The sequence below is a fragment of the Gorilla gorilla genome, chromosome 10 (assembly GCF_029281585.2).
Source record: "Gorilla gorilla gorilla isolate KB3781 chromosome 10, NHGRI_mGorGor1-v2.1_pri, whole genome shotgun sequence".
Taxonomy (NCBI): Eukaryota; Metazoa; Chordata; class Mammalia; order Primates; family Hominidae; genus Gorilla; species Gorilla gorilla.
Window position 1 is genome coordinate 113,743,817 of NC_073234.2, and position 19,406 is coordinate 113,763,222.

At 40.6% G+C, this 19,406-nt stretch overlaps 1 pseudogene; it reads left to right on the forward strand.

Annotated features, from left to right (window-relative positions):
* On the forward strand, positions 1-7,433 carry LOC101136802 (SIN3-HDAC complex-associated factor-like; annotated as a pseudogene).
* Positions 7,434-19,406: the final 11,973 nt, after the last annotated feature.

Genomic DNA, 19,406 nt, shown 5'->3' on the forward strand with positions numbered 1-19,406 from the left:
ATGTTGTTTCTTATGGAATGGATGCTTTTGGAAGACTATTGCCCACAAAAAAGATGTTTAGTTTTTCCCAAGCCAAAGATGTACTGAAGTATAGAGGGCTGCTGTGTTTGCAGAGCTAAGTCCTCCAGTTCTTGATTCACTGACAGTAAACGCTATGAAAAGGACTTCCAGAGCTCTTTGGGGCTGCATGAGACATCTGCGATGCCTGTGTTCTGCTTGTGAAAAGATGGAAGACGTTGCCAGCAGGATCAAAAAACCCTGGATTCATGTGGCAGATGCAGGGCTGGACCCAGTCTAAAGACTACACTGAAACCAAAGAGAGTGAAAACTGTATCTGGGAACAGGATAAAAACCAACCAGACCAATAAACTGCAGAAGAAAGGTAAAGATTGCAATGATGATGCTCACAGTACCACCTCAAGTGCCTCCTTGTTACAGCAACTAGTCAGACGATGGCTCAGTTATGGAGATGGCTTCTGGTTCTACCAGAACACCAGGTGTTTTCCTTTTTAGATCTCACAGACTGAAAAAGAAGATACGTAGTGGGATTATTTATAAAGGCCATTTTGGGAAAGTCCTCATCAACTCACATCTGTTCAAGCCTTGCCACAGGAATACAAAAGCAACTACTGAGAAATGTAGGGGTAGGGGCCAGAGCCTCTGCCCACATCACTCAGGAGTAGAAACGGGGAACAAAAAACAATTTAAACTTTGAAAAGACCACAAAGCAACTAACTGTCCCTCCTATTTTTAACTTGGATACCTGCTACTCTGCCAAAAAATAACTTCTAGAATACTTTTGAATGGGTTATTTTCCCCCTAGTCTCACAAATTGTGAAGTCGATTTCTAGCTTCACAAAAAAAGAATTGAAAATAATATTTAAGATGCTGGATATTTCACAAGAAAGCCGAATGCTGCTGTAAGTCTTTTTTTAATACCCTTCTAATGAATGAAACCAGGGGAATTTCAGGGTACAGAGATGGGATTTGTCATATGCTAAACAGTAGGTAGTTTTAGTCTTTCTATATTGAGAAGCAGTGGTTGGGGCATTTTTTAAGGTAGCCGGCTACACTTGTTTTCCCTCACGATAATAATTTGTCATAACTCAGTAACGTGGACTTGCCCCTAGAGGTAGTTGTTAATAATTTTGAAATATTAAGGTCTTGCCAAGGTTCCAACAATTCAAACCTGTACTACTGATTATTAAGCAGGACAGACTGTGCTTTCTGTTGCAAATACCTTAAAGGAAAAAGTAATTTCTAAATATACAGAAAGGAAAGATGACTGTATATGTTGCATCCTGTGCCGCCTCTCTTCATATTAATATTTGATAAAGATTTCAATTTTTATGAAACTTCTAAAGCAGAATCAATGCTCCTCTTGGGGAAATGACAAGTCTTTAGGATAGCCAAGACCCTATATGAACAGTACCAAAGCATTACCACATAATAGAGAACACATTTTATTAAAAACGTTGAACTATCAGAGGCCAGGTGTGGTGGCTCACACCTGTAATCCCAAAACTTTGGGAGGCCAAGGTGGGCAGATCACTCAAGGTCAGGAGTTTGAGGACAGCCTGGCCAACATGGTGAAACCTGTCTCTACTAATAATACAAAAATCAGGTGGGCTTGGTGGTGCATGCCTGTAATCCCAGCTACTCAGGAGGCTGAGGCAGGAGAATAGCTTGAACCCAGGAGGCAGAGGTTGCAGTGAGCCAAGACTGTACCACTGCACTCCAGCCTCGGCGACAGAGCAAGACTCTGCCTCAATTAAACAAACAAACACAAAAGTTAAACTATCGCAAAAATAAATGTGTAGTCTTTAGGATGGCACAAAGCAAATGTTAATGCTTCTTAGGGCACATTTCTTAGAGGAATTTCCGAGTGTGTAAATAATTGACTTTTGTTTGTGTTACATGACTGATGACTTTCTTGAAAATCTGCACAGGTCAGTTTTAGGTCTGGATTACTTCAGCTGGCTTTTGTGAAGGTTTTGTCTGTGAAGAGTGGGTGTTTGACTTGTTTTAGCCTATTAGGGTTCTTTTCCACTCTATATTTAAAGAAAAATTTACTAGAAGAGGGGTGGTGTTAATGATAAGTGGGTTGGTTTTGGTTCGGCTTCTTTTAGCCAGCTTAGCTTTCTGAACATTGAGATATCCTGAACTTGGGGCTCTTCAATTCTAAAATGCTCATTAAAAGCCTCTCACTTGAACCCAAACCAAAGTACTCTTACTGCCTCTTTTCTAAATGTTCAGGAAAAAAAAAAATCACCAGTTCAGATTTCATAATGAGGAAGAAGCATTTGTCTGCCTTATGGTAACATAACTCAGTGCTTATTTTTTAAACAGGATTTTTAAAATTGGATAGTATAACAATAAGGAGTTAGTCGCCTTTTATAGGCACCCTATAGTTTTATAGTTAATCTAAACATATTTTATATTTCCTCCTTTTGGAAAAAACTACATGCTACAAGCCACCATATGCACAGACCACACAATGACTTGGGTTGGCTCTCCCACAGTCTTTGAGGTGAATTATAAGATTCCAGCCATTATTATCCTCCAGAGTTATTCTGAAAAAAATTGTTTGTATATTTTGGCTGTAGTATTGGTGGTAGGATACACTATAGTATGAATCATCTCTGCTTCTGTATTTATTTATTTTTTACTAGCCCTCAGCCACAGTCTTCTTTTTCCCCTTCCACCTCTCTTTGCCTGTAGGATATACTGTATGTAGTCATGCACTTTGTATTAATACATTCAAAATCCACAGGTCTGTTTTGTACTTTTTATACTATTGGTTACTTACGATCACAAATTTCATGAGGATATTGAATACATTTAGTCTTAGAAAATTTTTAAAAAGTAATGAACTTCATCCGATTCAAAAAAAAAAGAAAAGGAAAAACAGTAAACTCAAATGAAGGAGTAGGAGAAAGGAAATAAAACATTTAAGGGTAGAAATTCATCATATAATAACAAAAAATAAATAAATAAAAGAGGATCAACAGAGCAAAACGCTGAATCTTTGCGGTGACCAGAAACAAGCTAATCCTCTGGTAAGACTGAATAAGAAAAAGAACTGAGGTACAAAGTATCCATATTAGACATGAGAAAAGACACATAATTACAGACACATCAGAAACTTATAGCATCTTAGGAATATTATGAACAACTTGATGCCAATAAATTTGAAACCCAGGCAGGCATACATTTAAAAAAAATTAATTACCAAAATTTTCTCATAAGAAATATAAAAACCTGAATAGACATGATTATATAAAAAATTGAATCCAGTAATTAACAATCTATGCTCTTCCTCACCACCAAATAAGGGCCGAAATGATTATTCAAGTATATTTCAAACCTTCAAGGAATAGTGTTTCCTAACTTATTCAAACTGCTGCTAAGCATATAGAAAACTCCTTGGTTTATTATATAAAGTTAATGTACCCAAAACTGGAGAAGGATCATATAAAAAGAGAAAATTACAGGCCAAGTTCACTCATAAACATAGATGTAAAGGACTTAAATAATTTATTAGCAAATAAATGCAGTGAGGCATTTAAAAATGGATACCCCATGACTGACTAAGGCCTATCTCAGGAATGCAAAGATGATTTAATGTTAGAAAATCAATAAAGGTAATACACAACCCTAACTGATAAAAAAAAAAAAAAAGCCTATATGATAATCTCGAAAATGCAGAAGAATAGGTGAAATTCAATATTCACTTACTATAAAAACTCTTAGACACCAGCACTCAGGGGAACTTTCTTTACTTGATAAAGATATTTACCAAAAACCTTTGGCAAATATCATGCTAAATAGTAAAATGTTTAAAACATTGCATTTTAAAGAACAAGGATGTCCATTAGCACCACTTGTATTCAGCACTTTCCTGGATGTCTTAGCTAAAGCAAAGACCAGAGGGAGGAAAAAAGAGATGTAGAGATTGGACAGGAAGAATCAAAACTGTCATTATTCACAGATAATAGTATTGTCCATGTAGAAAAATCTATGAGAATATATAAACTATTAAAAGCAGTAAGAGCTTATTGGATATAAAATCATATACAAAAATAAATAACATCTCTATACACCTGCAACATCCAATTAGAAAATGTAATTTTAAAATCGTATCAGTCACAATAACAGCAAAAATAAAAGGTACATAGGAACATAGCTGGCAAAAGGTATATATTCATATTATGAAAACAGTATAAAATTTTATTGAAGGATATAAATTTTTTAAATCTGAAAAAAATGGGAAAATGCAGCATGTTCACAGGTAAGAAAGAATCAATATTTTTAAGTTGGCAATTTTCTTCAAATTAATCAACAAAGTCAATGCATTGCAGTCAAATCCTCCTGGGTTTTTCACAGACTTGGTCAAGCGGATGCTGAAATTCCCATAGAATAAGAAAAGGGCAAAGAATAACCAAGACAATTTTGAAGAAGAAAAATGTAGAAAAACTTACACTCAAAGATGTCAGGGTTCATTGTAAAGTCATATCACAGAGCAAGGTGACACAGCGACAACCGGAACAGAATACAGAGCCAAGAAACAGACTCAGGTTGACTTATTGCAACTTCGTTTATGAAAAAAAAAAAAAAAAGCCTTAAAAATTAGTGGGGGAAGTATGGTCTATTTTTTTCACAATGTCTTTCACAAAAACTTTTAAAAATAATGAGTTTATTAATACAAATTGTTGGCAAGGACGTGAGAAATGGAAATTCGCATGTGCGTAGTAGGAGAACAAATTGTTGTAGCTCTTCGGGGAGCAATTCTGCTCTACCTAGTAAGCTGCAAGGCTGATGCATACCACTACCAGCGGAGCAGTTCCCCCTTTGGGTAGCTACCCTAGAGCAGCTATGTGCTTATCAGGATGGATAAGAAAATGTGGTCTGCTCCTAAAATGGAACACTTTAAGCTATTACAATAAACTAAATCTTTTTTGTTTTGTTTTTTTTGATAGATTATACTTGTACATATTTAGGGGTACATGAGAAATTTTGTTACATGCATGAATGTGTAATGGTCAAGTCAGTGTATTTAGTATGTATCATTTCTATGTGTGTTCAGTACATTTCAGGTTTACTTTTCTAGCTATTTTGAAAAATACCTTATTGTTGACTACAGTGGCCCTACTCTGGTAACAAACTTTAGAAAGTATTTCTTCTATCTAATTGTATTTTTGTACCCATTAACCAACGTTTCTCCATCCCCCCTCAATGCCCACACATACACCTTCCCAGTCTCTCGTATTTATTATTCCACTCTCTACCTCCATGAGATCAACTTTTTTAACTCTCACATATGAGTGAGAACATGTGATATTTGTCTTGCCTGGTTTATTTCACTTAACCTAACGGCCTCCAGTTCCATCCAGTCATCCATTTATTGCTGCAATTGACAGGATTCCATTCTTTTTCATGGCTGAATAATATTTCATTGTGTGTTTATACCACATTTTCTTCATTCATCCATCGGTAGGCAATTAAGTTGATTCCATATTTTGGCTATTGTGAATAGTGCTGCAATAAACATAAGAGTATAGATATCTCTTCAATATACTGATTTCTTTTTCTGTTTTTTGGATGAATACCTAGTATTGGGATGGCTGGATCATATGGTAGTTCTATTTTCAGGGTTTTAATTTTTATTTTAGATTGAGGGGATACCTGCACAGGTTTGTTACCTAGGTATATGGTATGATGCTGAGGCTTGGGTACAAATGATCCTGTCACCCAGGGAATGAGTATAGTACCCAATAGTAAGTTTTTCAACCCTTGCCCCCTTCCTCTTTGTCTCCCTAGTAGTCCCCAGTTTCTATTTTTGCCATTTTTACATCCCTCAGTACCCAATATTTAGCTCCCACTTGTAAGTGAGAATATACAGTATTTGGTTTTCTGTTCTTGTGTTATTTCACTTAGGATAAAGGCCTCCAGCTGAACCCATGTTGCTGTAAAGGGCATGATTTTTTCTTTTTTATGGCTTTGTGCTATTGTAGTATGTATATGTATACCACATTTTCTTTACCCAGTCCACCATTGATGGGCAACTAGGTTAATTCCATGTCTTTGCTATTGTGAATAGCACACAATGAACATGGCAGTGCATGTGTCTTTTTGGTATAACGTTTTTTTCTTTTCATTATTGATATGGTTTGGCCCTGCATCCCTACCCAAATCTCACCTTGAATTGTAATAATCCCCAAATGTCAAGGACAGGACCAGGTGGAGATAAATGAATCGTAGGGGTGGTTTCCCCCATAATGTTCTCGTGATAGTGAGTTCTCGCAAGATCTAATGTTTTTATAATGGGCTTACCCCTTTGCACGGCACTCATCCTCTCTACTCCCGCCCTGTGAAGAGGTGCCTCCCGCCATGATTGTAAGTTTCCCGAGGCCTCCCCAGTCATTGGAACTGTGAGTCAATTAAACCTCTTTTCTTTATAAATTACCCAGTCTCAGGTATTTCCTTATAGCAATGTGAGAACGAACTAATCCAGATATTTACCTAGTAATGGGAATGCAGTCTCAAACGGTAGTTCTGTTTTAAGTTCTTTGAGAAATCTCCAAACTGCTTTTTAAGCGGCTGAACTAATTTACATTCCCACCAAGAGTGTATGTGTTCCCTTTTCTCCACAGCCTCACCAGCATCTGTTGTTTTTTGACTTTTTAATAATAGCTATTCTGACTGGTATGAGATGGTATCTCGTTGTGGTTTTGATTTACATTTCTCTGATGATTATTTTTAGTTGTTTGAGGAACCTCCATACTGTTTTCCACAGTGGTCGTACTAATTTACATTCCCACCAACAGTGTATAAATGTTCCCTTTTCTCCACATCCTTGCCAACTTCAGGGGTTTTTTTGTCTGTTTAATGATAGCCATTCTAACTAGGGTAAGATGATATCTCATTGTGATTTTAATTTGCATTTCCCTGATGATTAGTCTTTGTAGGATTTCTTTGGCTATAAACAGCATTGGTGGTGTCTGTGATTTCCTTGATGACAGGATGCAGTTTGCTAGTGGAGACTGTGATGAAGTTTTGCTGGGGACTGGGACACCAGGTAGGCCAGTCTTCAGGCCCCAGCAGTGGCAGCAGTGGGCTGAGCATGCCTGTCCTAGGGCCCCAGAGCATCATACATACTGGTGTTAGTAGGTCCAGGTAGGCTGATTCTTGGGCCTCCGGGTGGCTTGTTCCCAGGAATGGCAGCAGTGGGCCAGGCATGTGAGCAGGTTCCCAAGCCCCTGTGCAGTGGGTATGGTGTGGGTGATGCCAGTAGCAGCAACGGACATCCCTCTGGGACCCAAGTGGTCCACACTGGTGTTGGCAGTGCCTGTGACAGGTCAGGCAGGCCAGTCCCCAGACCCACATGTGGGACCTGCAGGTCAGTGGCAGTTGTGGTGGTAGCAGCAGGTTGAATGGGCCCAGCCTTATACCCCAGGAGGAGTGCTCAGGTGCCACTGGTGGTGGAGAGGGCTGGGCAATCCCCAGGCCTCCAGACGCTGCACTCTTGTACTGGAGGAGGTGGAGCCAGGCCAGACACCCTAGTGGTTCATATAGATGCTGGCTGTGGTATGCAAGGGTAGGGTGAGCCATGGCCAGCAAAATGCTCAGGTGGAGGCAGCAGAGGCCCTGCTACTAGGGAGGATGGGTTGCTTTCCCTGGGAGCCACCATAGGTAGGCAGCCAGGGAGCATGGGCATCCCCCTGTGCCTCACCCACCTGCAGTCCACAGCCACAGCAGCTGTGGGCAGTGGAATTTGCCCTTGGGGCATGTAAGAATGCACAGCTGCCCCTCTGCATGGGGCCAGGGCAGGTGTGTGTGGGAGGGGGGTGGGTGCGAGATTGCTGCCTCATCCTGGTTGCCAGGCAAAACCCAGTCCAGTGGGGGCTGGGCTCTTTACATGGCACTGTCTGACCACTGCTTAGGGATGTGTGGGACCCAGGATGAGCTCCGTCTCTAGAGCAGTGCCTTACCATGGTTTCCAGGGAGCCCCCTATGTTAGTCTTGGGGCCACTGGGGTTGAAAGGCTCTCCCGTTGTAGGATTGCAGGGATTCATGGTGAGAATGTGGACCACTGGGTATCTCTCATTTACCTTGTCCCACACTGGGGAGTCTCTTCCAGCTCCCAGCTGATCTTGGCCAAACAGGCTTCCTCTCTTCCCTCTCCTTCCTTACTTTAGGTGTTTCCTGTCAGTTCTCTGTTGAATTCCAGTGTTCTCCCTTAGATGATCTATTTGAAGTGTGATTATCTGCTCACTGTTTTGGTTTTTCTTAGCAGAAGAGGCAAGTAAGAGACGCCTCTACTCAGCCATCTTGAAGCCCCTCCACAATAAACTGAGAGAAAATGTCGATGGATAAAAACAAAGTACAAGATAATCTGTACGGTATACACAGGTTTGCCATTTACATAAATTTTTAAAGACACAATACTACATGTTTAGTTTAAAAGGAAAAGAAAGAAAAACAACTATGGAAACAACACCCACTCACTTCAATACTTCTTTTTCTGTCAAGGGCTATTATCATCCTTGCTCTAAAGTTAAACAATAAACTAAATTTCTTCCACAGTTAGGTTAGCCTACATATAAGAGTGAGAAAAGACAGCTTGTGAGGTTAGAAGCAAGGTAGAGTCAGTTGTGTTAGATTTCTCATCCCTATAATTTTGCAAAGGCAGTTTAAAGGCCCCTATAACAACAACAACAAAAAGATTAACAAGAGAAAAGCATACAAATTTATTTAACATAAATTTTAGGTTACACAGGAGCCTGCAGAAATGAAGACCCAAAGATACAGGGAAGACTGTATTGTTGTGGAGAGCTGGGCTGCAGAAGGATGACTGGGAAACAGAAGGGTGTGATCCAATGGTAATAAAGTGGGGGAACTCAGCAAAACCTATTTGTTCAGATTCTTCTTGGTGTCTCTGTGTCTTCAGAGAGGAGGACATTTCTTTATTTTGTTTTGGGTATAGGGAGAGAAGCCCTTTATCTGAAATGAGGATTTTCTGACCTACTTTCAGAGGAAGGTCAGCTAGGTTTTATGGCCTGCTTCAGGGAAGAAGTGGAAAAGAAAGTGAGAGAGAGAGAGAGAGAGAGAGACCTTCCTGCTTTTGCTGTTTTCTGAAATGCCATGTGCCATTTTTCAGAATAGCATGTCCTGAAACTCATCAATCTCTTAACAATAAAAAGCTCCTTCTCCAGAAGCCCCTAGTAAACTTTTTCTGCTGTCTTACTAAACCAACCAGGCAAGGCGGGCGGTCTGACATCACGACTGGATGAAATCAGAGGTTCTCCGCATGGTTCCTAAACCAGCAACATCAACATCACCTGGGAACTTACTAAAAAACATTCTCAACCTCACCTCACACCTACTAGAGGGATGGTCCAGAAAAAAAATAGGAGTGTGTGTGTGTGTGTGTGTGTTTGTGTGTGTGTGTAACAATCCCTTCAGATTATTCTAATGACATAAGAGTTTGAGAAGGACTGGGTTGAATAATCAGGACCTCCCTTACAGCTCAGATCAATTAGCCTCTCTTGAGGCACATGGGCTGCGTGGAGGAGGGGTGGAAACATGAACTAAATTAACATGGTTTTAAGAAAGAAGAAGGGAGCTGCCAGGTAAGCAGTTCAATGTGCATTTACATTCCTTGAGCATCGGCTGGGCGCAGTGGCTCATGCCTGTAATCCCAGAACTTCTTTTTTTTTTTTTTTTTTTTTTGAGACAGAGTTTCAATCTTGTTGCCCAGGCTGGAGTGTAATGGCATGATCTTGGCTCACCGCAACCTCCGCCTCCTGGGTTCAAGCGATTCTCCTGCCTCAGCCTCCCTAGTAGCAGGGATTACAGGCATGTGCCATCACACCCAGCTAATTTTTGTATTTTTAGTAGAGACGGGGTTTCTCCATGTTGATCAGGGCTGGTCTCCAACTCCGACCTCAGGTGATCCACCTGCCTCGGCCTCCCAAAGTACTGGGATTATAGGCATAAGCAATCCCAGCACTTTGGCAGGCCGAGGCAGGTGGATCGCTTGAGGTCAGGAGTGCGAGACTAGCCTGGCCAACATGGTGAAACCCCATCTCTGCTAAAAATACAAAAATTAGCTGGGCTTGGTGGCACATGCCTGTAATCCCAGCTACTTGGGAGGCTGAGGCAGGAGAATGGCTTGAACCCAGGAGGCGGAGGTTGCAGTGAGCTGAGATCGTGCCATTGCACTCCAGCCTGGGCAACAAGAGCGAAACTCCATCTCAAAAAATAAAGGCCGAAAGGCATTACACACTTTTGAAAGGCCCTGAACAGGGGTAAGTTCCAAACCACCATTAGCACCCCCAAAATAGAGAGTTGATTGTAAAAAATAAGGCAAGGATGACAATTATTAGTGAATAACCACTTAATACGAGGCAGATGCTAAAGTGATAAACACACCAATTAGGCTGTTTTAAAAACAATTCACTGGGAGGCCGAGGAGGGGTGGATCACCTGAGGTCAGGAGTTCAAGACCAGCCTGGCCAACATGGCACAACCCCGTCTCTACTAAAAATACAAAAATTAGCTGGGTGTGGTGGTGGGTACCTGCAATCCCAGCTACTTGGGAGGCTGAGGCAGGAGAATCACTTGAACCCAGGAGGCAGAGGTTGTGGTGAGCTGAGATCGTGCTACTGCACTCCAGCCTGGGTGACAGATTCCACCTCCAAAAAAAAAAAAAATTCCTTAAGCACCTATTATAAACCAACCTTGGGTTAACCATTTTGCATACATTATGTAACAACTCTACAAGGTAGGTAGTATTTTTATACATATAATACATGTAGAAATGGAAGCACAGAAGGTTTATGTAACTGGTTGAAGGTCACACAACTAACTAGTGATGGAGCCTGGATTCCCATCAAACAGTCTGACTCTGAAGATTACCTTCGAAACCACGCTACCACATGCATTTGTTTTGGTTTGTTTGTGTTTCCAACATTTCTCTACTTGCAAAATGGAAGACCAGCCCCTGGTCTATGATGAGCACCTGCTCTCCCACAAAGGAAGCCAACCACCTTAAGTAACATCAGCAGCTTGCCTCTCTCTCTCTCACTTTACAGAAAAGTAAACTGCAGCTAAAAGAATCTAAAATACTTCCCAAAGCCACTGAGTCAGTCAGCACCATGACCAGAACTTGAAATTTTATTCTCTTAGAGTAAGAAGATTTATTATATCTGGCTAAGGTACAACTGTCTTACCATCTAGGGAAGTTTACTTTCTTTTTGTATTCATTTAATTTGCTTTTAACCTAGAGTTTTCAACAATTGAGATGCTAGCAGCTTCTTGAGTAGAGTAGAAGTTGAGGAGAAAAGATCTTAACCGAGCAGCTTTTATTTGGAGAGAAAAGATCCCCAACTTTCTTCATAAGTCCTCTAAAAAAAAATGCTGTCTGTGCTGAGGTAGCAGCTGTTCTATTATCATATTTGACTCCATAGGGACTAACTTTGGGCTCCTTTTTTAAAATTGGAAATCAATATCAAATCAGGTGATGGAGAAAGCCAATGAAGTTCTTTTGTTCATATTCCCTTGCTGTGGGGCACAAACACTGTTCTCTTCGCTAGTATTGATCTGATAGCAGACAACTCTGTGTGTTTCTGCTTTGGGCAACCAAGATCCTTCAAGCACTCTTAGACTGGCATAGGCTGGTCTTCCTTTGGACTAGAAAAAGAAAATCTATATATCTCTTTCTAAAACTTTTACTTGGAACAGTGTTCAAAAGACTTGTACTGCTTTGGTCAAATTGAAAGACTCAGTGTAAGACATCCACTCTATTTTCTCTAAGTTGCTGCCCATAAATTCCCAAGTTGACCAAGGAGTGGAAAAGAGTCAGGACAATCAGTGAGCTGAAGAAAAGGCCAGCTGAATGACCACTGCTCCAATTATCACTGCAAGAGTTTGGTTTTTCCTACTTTCACATGCTCACTCAGTGCAGCACAGAAGGTGTATTAGTATGTTCTCACATTGCTATGAAAAAATACTACCTGAGACTGGGTAATTAACAAGGAAAGAAGTTTAATCGACTCACAGCTCCGCAGGCTTGACAGGAAGCATGGATGGCTAGGAGGCCTCAGGAAACACAATCACGGCGGAAGGCAAAGGGGAAGCAGGTACCTTCTTCACAAGGTGAGAGAAGGGAGTGTGAGAGTGCAGGGAAAAAAAAACTTTCACTTTTAAAACTATCAGAACTCATGAGAATTTACTCACTATTCCAAGAACAGCATGGGGGAACCGCCCCCATGATCCAATCACCTCCCTCCCTCAACACATGGGGATTACAATTGGAGATGAGATTTGAGTGGGGACACAGAACCAAACCATATCAGAAGGCTTCTGTGACCAGGCATGTGTTGGGTTTACCACACACCAAGCAATTCTCCAGCAGACACCAACTGGGTATCCTATAACTTCACTCAATTCTTCTGCTATCTACCCGGGGATAGCATCAGACTCTGCAGGTTAAGGTCACAGTCCCACAAGACTGCCTCCCACTTCAGATGCCAATGGCAAGCCCCAGGTTGTGATCTGTGCTTCTGACTGACCAGCTAAAAACCTGGGTTCCCATATCCCCCTCCTCATGTTCAATTAATTTGCTAGAGAGGCTTACAGAACTCGAGGAAACACTTTACTTGTGTTACCCATGTATTATAAAGGATATTACAACGGATATAGATGAACAGCCAGACAGAAGAGATGCACAGGAAAAGGTATGAGGAAAGGGGCACGGAGCTTCCATGCCTCCCTGGGCACAGCCCCCACCAGACACCTCCAAGTGTTCAGCAACCTGAAAGCTCCCTGAACCCTGTCCTTTGGGTTTTATGGAGGCTTCATTACACAGGTATGGTTGATTATATCATTGGCCATTGATGCTTGCCCCTTTCTTCTCCCATGGGGTGGAGAGGGATGGGTTGAAACTTCCAACCCCCTATTCATGCTGTGTCTTTCTGGTGACCTGACCCATCCCAAAGCTATCTGGAGGACCCCAGCCACCAGTCATCTCATTAGTGTACAAAAGACGCTCATCACTGCAGAAATTTCAAGGGTTTTAGGAGCTGTGTGCCAGGAACCAGGAGCAGAGACCAAATAAATATGTATTTCTTTTTTTTTTTTTTTTTTTTTTTTGAGATGGAGTCTAGCTCTGTTGCCAGGCTGGAGTGCAGTGGCGCAATCTCGGCTCACTGCAACCTCTGCCTCCCAGGTTCAAGCCATTCTCCTGTGTCAGCCTCCCAAGTAGCTGGGACTACAGGCACACACCACCATGCCAGACTAATTTTTTGTATTTTTAGTAGAGACAAGGTTTCACCATGTTGGCCAGGATGGTCTCAATCTCCCAACCTCATGATCTACCTGCCTTGGCCTCCCAAAGTGCTAGGATTACAGGCATGCGCCACCGCGCCCGGCCATGTGTTTCTTATTATATCACAATATCACAATCACCCTCTGCAATTTGGGTAGCTAATTTACCACTGGACCATTTTCTAGGTTTATGACATCTTTTCACCCTCTTGAGGTGAATTAAACGATCAGTTCCAGTTCTTTACCCTTTCTTTGCCATGACCTCATCATGAGCAGAATGTATTTCCTGCCCTTAATGTTGGGCTCTACAATGTGGCTTGTTTTCTTCAGTCGCAGGAGAAAAGAACCAACAGTCCAAAGCCTAAACTTGAATATTTCTGTTTGCCTTCTTGCTCTGTTGTATCACCATGAGAAGAACTTGCCCCACTCGATGGCTGCACCAGGGAGAATGAGAGATATGTGGAGCTGATTTAGCCTAGACCTACAGAAGCAGAGCCACCCCAGTTGCTGCAACTAGAAGCAGAGATACCCGGCTGAGCCCAGCCCAGATGAGCCAACAGATGCCCAACCTACACATCCATCAGCTAATTAGATGCTTACTGATGTATACTGCTGAGATCTCACGCAGCATTGTTCTAACAGTAGTTAACCAAAACACTCTTTCTTTTAAAAGAAAATTAGATAATTCCGTGCATAAGATGAGCCTATAGAAAATACAATTGCTTTTGAAACAAATGCACAGAATATGGTTAAATCCATGAATTTGTCCCCATTAAAGCCTACACATTTACTCTTTTGATACTGCCTTCTTCCAAAATAGTTTTGAGAAATGCTTTTAAGCTTCGCTTTCTAAATGTATAGCACCAATTTTGTATTATCCTCAGTAATAAAAAATCTTCATACTTTGAAAAATCCTTGATTTTTTAAAAAAACTAAAAACACTAGGAAGTATTTGGTTTCCTTAAGGATCAACTGGAATTATTTTCATTTTTATTCAGTAGAAATAATATATAGTTCAGGCTAGGTGTCGTGGCTCACACCTGTAATCCCAGCACTTTGGGAGGCTGAGGCCGGCAGACCGCTTGAGGCCAGGAGTTCAAGACCAGCCTGGCCAACATGGCAAAACCTCATCTCTATAGAAATATGAAAAATTAGCCAGGTGTGGTGGCATGTACCTGTAATCCCAGCTACTTGGGAGGCTGAGGTACGAAAATCCCTTGAACCCAGGAGGTAGAAGTTGCAGTGAGCTAAAATAGTGCCACTGTACTCCAGCCTGGGTGACAGAGTGATACTGTCAAAAAAAAAAAAAAAAAGAAAGAAATATATAGTTCAGAAAGTTTTAAAAATTAAAATAAAATGTTTCAAACTCACAACTATAACTCAATTGCTTTAACATATTCAATTTTTTTCTTTAATGCATATGTTTTACTAAGATTCTCAAAAATTTTTTCCCCTAAATGGATAGGTTCCTTATCACACTTTTGCAAATTGAAACTTAATTGGAAAATAAATGTTTGGTATCAATTTGAATCATTTTTAAAACACCCCTGGCCATGTGCTTTTTGTGTATATTTTATTTGATTTAGGCCAATTACAGCATCCAGAATATGTGCCAATCAAATTGTCATTCAAGTATCTCTATGCTCCCTCTTGAGAAAAAAAAAAAAAAAAAGAAATGCTTTATCTGAGGAATGTGAGACCCCTCTGAAATGATCAGGCCCAGGGAGGAATTGAAATGTGACTTCAGGCACATCTCACTTCCCCTGAGCTAAGTAATCACCTCCTGAAGCTACTTGCTATGTGGGCTCTAGACAGACTGACACCAAGTAGTCATAAATTAACCCAACAATGCCATCCACTGGACACCATAACTCGTATGCTACAGTTCAACAATGTATAGCCAATCACTAGTCAGTGTTATTTCTGTAAACCAATGGGAATGCCTGTCAAACAACTTTGTCTCTGCCCATCCTCGTTCCCTTTTGCCTTTAAAACCCTGCTTGTAACAAAAGCCGAATGGAGCATGTCCCAAGGCAACTTGGAAGTGTTTCCCAGGCGGCTGTCCTCATTCTGACTCAAGTAAAGTATTTAATATTTTGTGCCTCAGCCTCTTCCTTTAGGTCAACACTTTGAAATAAATTCCAGAGTCAGAGAAAATGGCAGAAAAATTTTTGAATTAGGAGAATTGGAATTTGCAAATATCATCCAGGCCGGGCACGGTGGCTCATGCCTGTAATCCTGGCAGTTTGGGAGGCCGAGGCAAGTGGATCATGAGGTCAGGAGTTCGAGACCAGCCTGACCAACATGGTGAAACCCCATCTCTACTAAAAATACAAAAAAAAATTAGCCAGGGGTGGTGGCACGCACCTGTAATCCCAGCTACTCAGGAGGCTGAGGCAGGAGAATCACTTGAACCCGGAGATGAAGGTTGCGGTGAGCCAAGATCGCACCACCGCAACCCAGCCTGGACAACAGAGCAAGAGTCTCAAAAAAAAAGAAAGAAAGAAATGTATCATCCAGAAGTGTAAAAGCCAAGAGCCTCAATGGGTGGCTCTGCTAGATCTCGAGACACAAAGGGATGGTGTGTGTTTGACGAGACTTTGAGGGAGAGGATTCTCTCCTTTAAGCCAATTCTACATGATTATTCCATGAAAGCTACACTAAGCTCTGAAGAGTGTGCGTGGACATGGAGCTTTTACCCCTCCTGCCTGACTCTGAAGCTTTGGTCTAGCAAAAGCATCACATTCCTTCAATGCAACAATATTCCACTCGTGCAAACTTTTGATGACAGTGAAAATTTAGAACTTGGATGGGGTCTAAGATCTGCCACAGCCACATATTTAGTGTCCCTCAGATTTGGTGTCTTCCAGACCATGGCCATATTTCTATGCAGATAGTCTCCAATTCTTTACCTCTAATTCCAAGGAGTGATACTAATGCCTAAAGAGGGGTCATAATTAACAAAAACAACAAGTTATATTTCACAAAATTACTTCATTTAACACCCAGTTTAACAGCTACTAATGGAAATATACTGGTGATAAGCCTTTGTAATGAATATTTTCTAAATCAATTTCTTTAAAACTTTATTCTAATTTTGCATATCATTATAATTATGGTATGCCTACACACTAATTTCCTTTCTTTAAATATTTGATCATAAGCATAAAACTACATATATTTAATGACTGTATAATATTCCAGAATTAAAGACATCACATTTATTTAGACATTCTCTTACAAGCAGATATTTAGTTTTTGGCTTTTTAAAATAAATAATGCTAAAAGGAACATGTCTGTGTATATGAGTTTTCCCTTTCATATTAGTTACTTGTGAAAGATTGCTAGCTGCAGGACTATTAGATCAACACTCACGAACATTTCTGTGACACTTTCTACATAGTGAGATATTGTTTTCCAGAAGCTTAGATCATTTTCATTGGAGTAAAGAATACCAATTTCACCATAATTTTGTAAATATTTGATATTATCAACTATAAATAATTTTTATTGATACAATAGGCAAGTAAAGTATCTCCCTATATTTTTAAAACTAGCATTTATCTAATTACAAGCCAGATTGAATATTTTTGCATGTTTATTTACTAGTTTTATATTACATTTGTTTGCTAGTCACCTTTTCATGGTTTTTTTGGGGGGGTGGTGGGCTGGTTTTATATATAGTGAAGAAATGACATCAGCTAAGGAATCAGTGATTTGCTAAGGGGAAGAAAAAGACCTTGAAAAATAAAGAGGAGATTTTAAAGAATTGTCCATACAGATAAATACATTGAAGAGATTCTCACCTCCAAAATGTCCTTTGAAAAAGTCAGGTTGAGGTATTAAGGGGAAATTGTGTTAAATGCATAGAATATGCTAGACAGAATTGACAAGCTAGAAAGAAACAATGTATACGAAGTAGATAACAGCAGTACAAGAGTGTTTTAAGCCACTCAAAAGTGAAACTGGAGCTAGTGGGCAAAGTGTAAAAGCCATTGTTGAACTAGGTATCTGCAGCAAGAACCTGCCTGTGGGACTCAGAGCATCCAATGCTCAGGAGAGGCTAAACCTTACAAAGTTAAGCTCACATTCACATTTGGGAACACCAGTATTGAGGGGTGTCCTTGGACCCACACAGGTATAACCTTTATTGAGAACAATGACAAGGATCCTTAGGGGCCATATAGTGTCATATTCATGCTAAAGGCATGAAGATTTGATTTTGATCTCTATGTCCTACTAGCTGTGTGATCTTAAAAAATTGACTTCCTCTCTCTAACCCTCAATTCCATGAATGGAACATGAACAGACTGTAGGAGAAAAATAATGACCCCCATGAGTTCTTAGTTTGAATGGACCCATAATACCAAAGACAGATCAGCAAGAGGAAAACCAGTTAACTGGTATATTTCATATAGACACAGGAGAAACCAGAAAATGAGTAGTTCTCAAAGAGGTGTTGGTTTTGAATTCCAACTTATATAGCATCTTCAGCAAAGAACAGTAAAGTTTTAGAGAAGGGACAAGACAAAGGAAAAGGACTTTGAGTCTCTAGGGGCAACAACTTGGGGGAAGGCAAATAACAGGCAGATAAATGTTAGTTAATAAAGCTTGTTGAAATAGATTATTCTGGTGCCATCTTTAGGCTGATGAGGGGCTAAAGCTGTCTTCAGTGGTTAAGCTTTGTTCTTCCTGGTAGAGAGGAAGGCAAAATACCTTTTGTCTTTGTAAATCTAAGTCCTGCTTCTAGGCAAGTAAAGGGAAAGCAGAAGGCATTCCTGCATCTGCTTCTTCTTGTCTTCGGTGCAACTATTCTTCATATTTTGAAGTGACATATTCTGGTCTTCCACAGGCTCACTATGCTAAGCCCATAAGACTTTGAGAATTCAATGAGACAACATGCTTAGCCTTGTGCCCAACCTGGATTTAGCCCTCAGTAGATCTTAGCAATTATTATTTGTCTATAAAAGAAATTCACACAAGAATGACATTTTAGAGTCCTTTAAAGGACTAAATAAGACTAAGAACAGGGAGTTACTAACAGTCACATTTGCCAGGTGTGACCTTGTACTTTTGATCTTGCTAACCCACCTGTCATATCACCCAACTAGCACCCAACAGAGCACATCCATGGCAATTCGATGGTGACTCTCAACCTGTTTTGAACTTCACAACAATGAGTTATAATTTCTCATTAATACATTAATGTAAGTTTAACAATAATATACTTACTACTAGTTATTTTTAAAATCTTGATTACCTGCTAATTCCTTTCATGCCAGACCTATATACTGCAATCACACTCTAAGATGGATATTTTCATTCCACTGCAGATGAATATAGGATTCTCTTTAACAGCCAGGCCTCTCATGGAGGGGACTGCCTTGTTTAAGGCCACTTCCATAAAAGATGAATAGGGTACACCCTTTTCCTCTTTTCATCTTCCTCATCTCCTCCTTTCTGCTGCTTGAAGCATGGGGTGATGGCTGGGACTCCATTTGCAGTGATGAAGTCAGGAGCTGCACCCTAGAGATGGTGGAAGAAAAGCTGGGAGCATCCTAAATCCCAGACAGCTACAGCCACCATGCAAGCCCTGGACTGCCCACCACTAGACTTTGCTGGGGAGAGAATAAAACTCTCTATCAAGCTAATATTTTTGAGTCTCTGTTAATCACAATCAATCAGTCCTACTCCTGACTGGTGGGAGAGGGCACAGACTTTACCCAGAAGCCAGTCTCAGTTAAGGTCAAAGAAGATGACCTCAGATGATATCTGGGTCACACCTATTTTAAAGATGAAGAAACAGAGGATCAAAGAGGTTAAGTGACCTGCCCAAGCTAGGTAAGTGGCCGAACTGGAATTTCAGCCAAGGTCTACCTGACTAAATTTCTGCATTTTTTTTGTCACCCCTAATTCTAATTTATCTCTTCCTTCTCCCATCTTTCCTGATTTCTGCCTCTCCCTTGGAGCTGACATTAACACTGCTTTTCAGATATTAAACTTGGCTCCCTTCTCAGATACAGTCTGCAGTTTCACTCTTCCCTTCCTCTAATTGTGGTCAGCCTCTAGACCCCTGA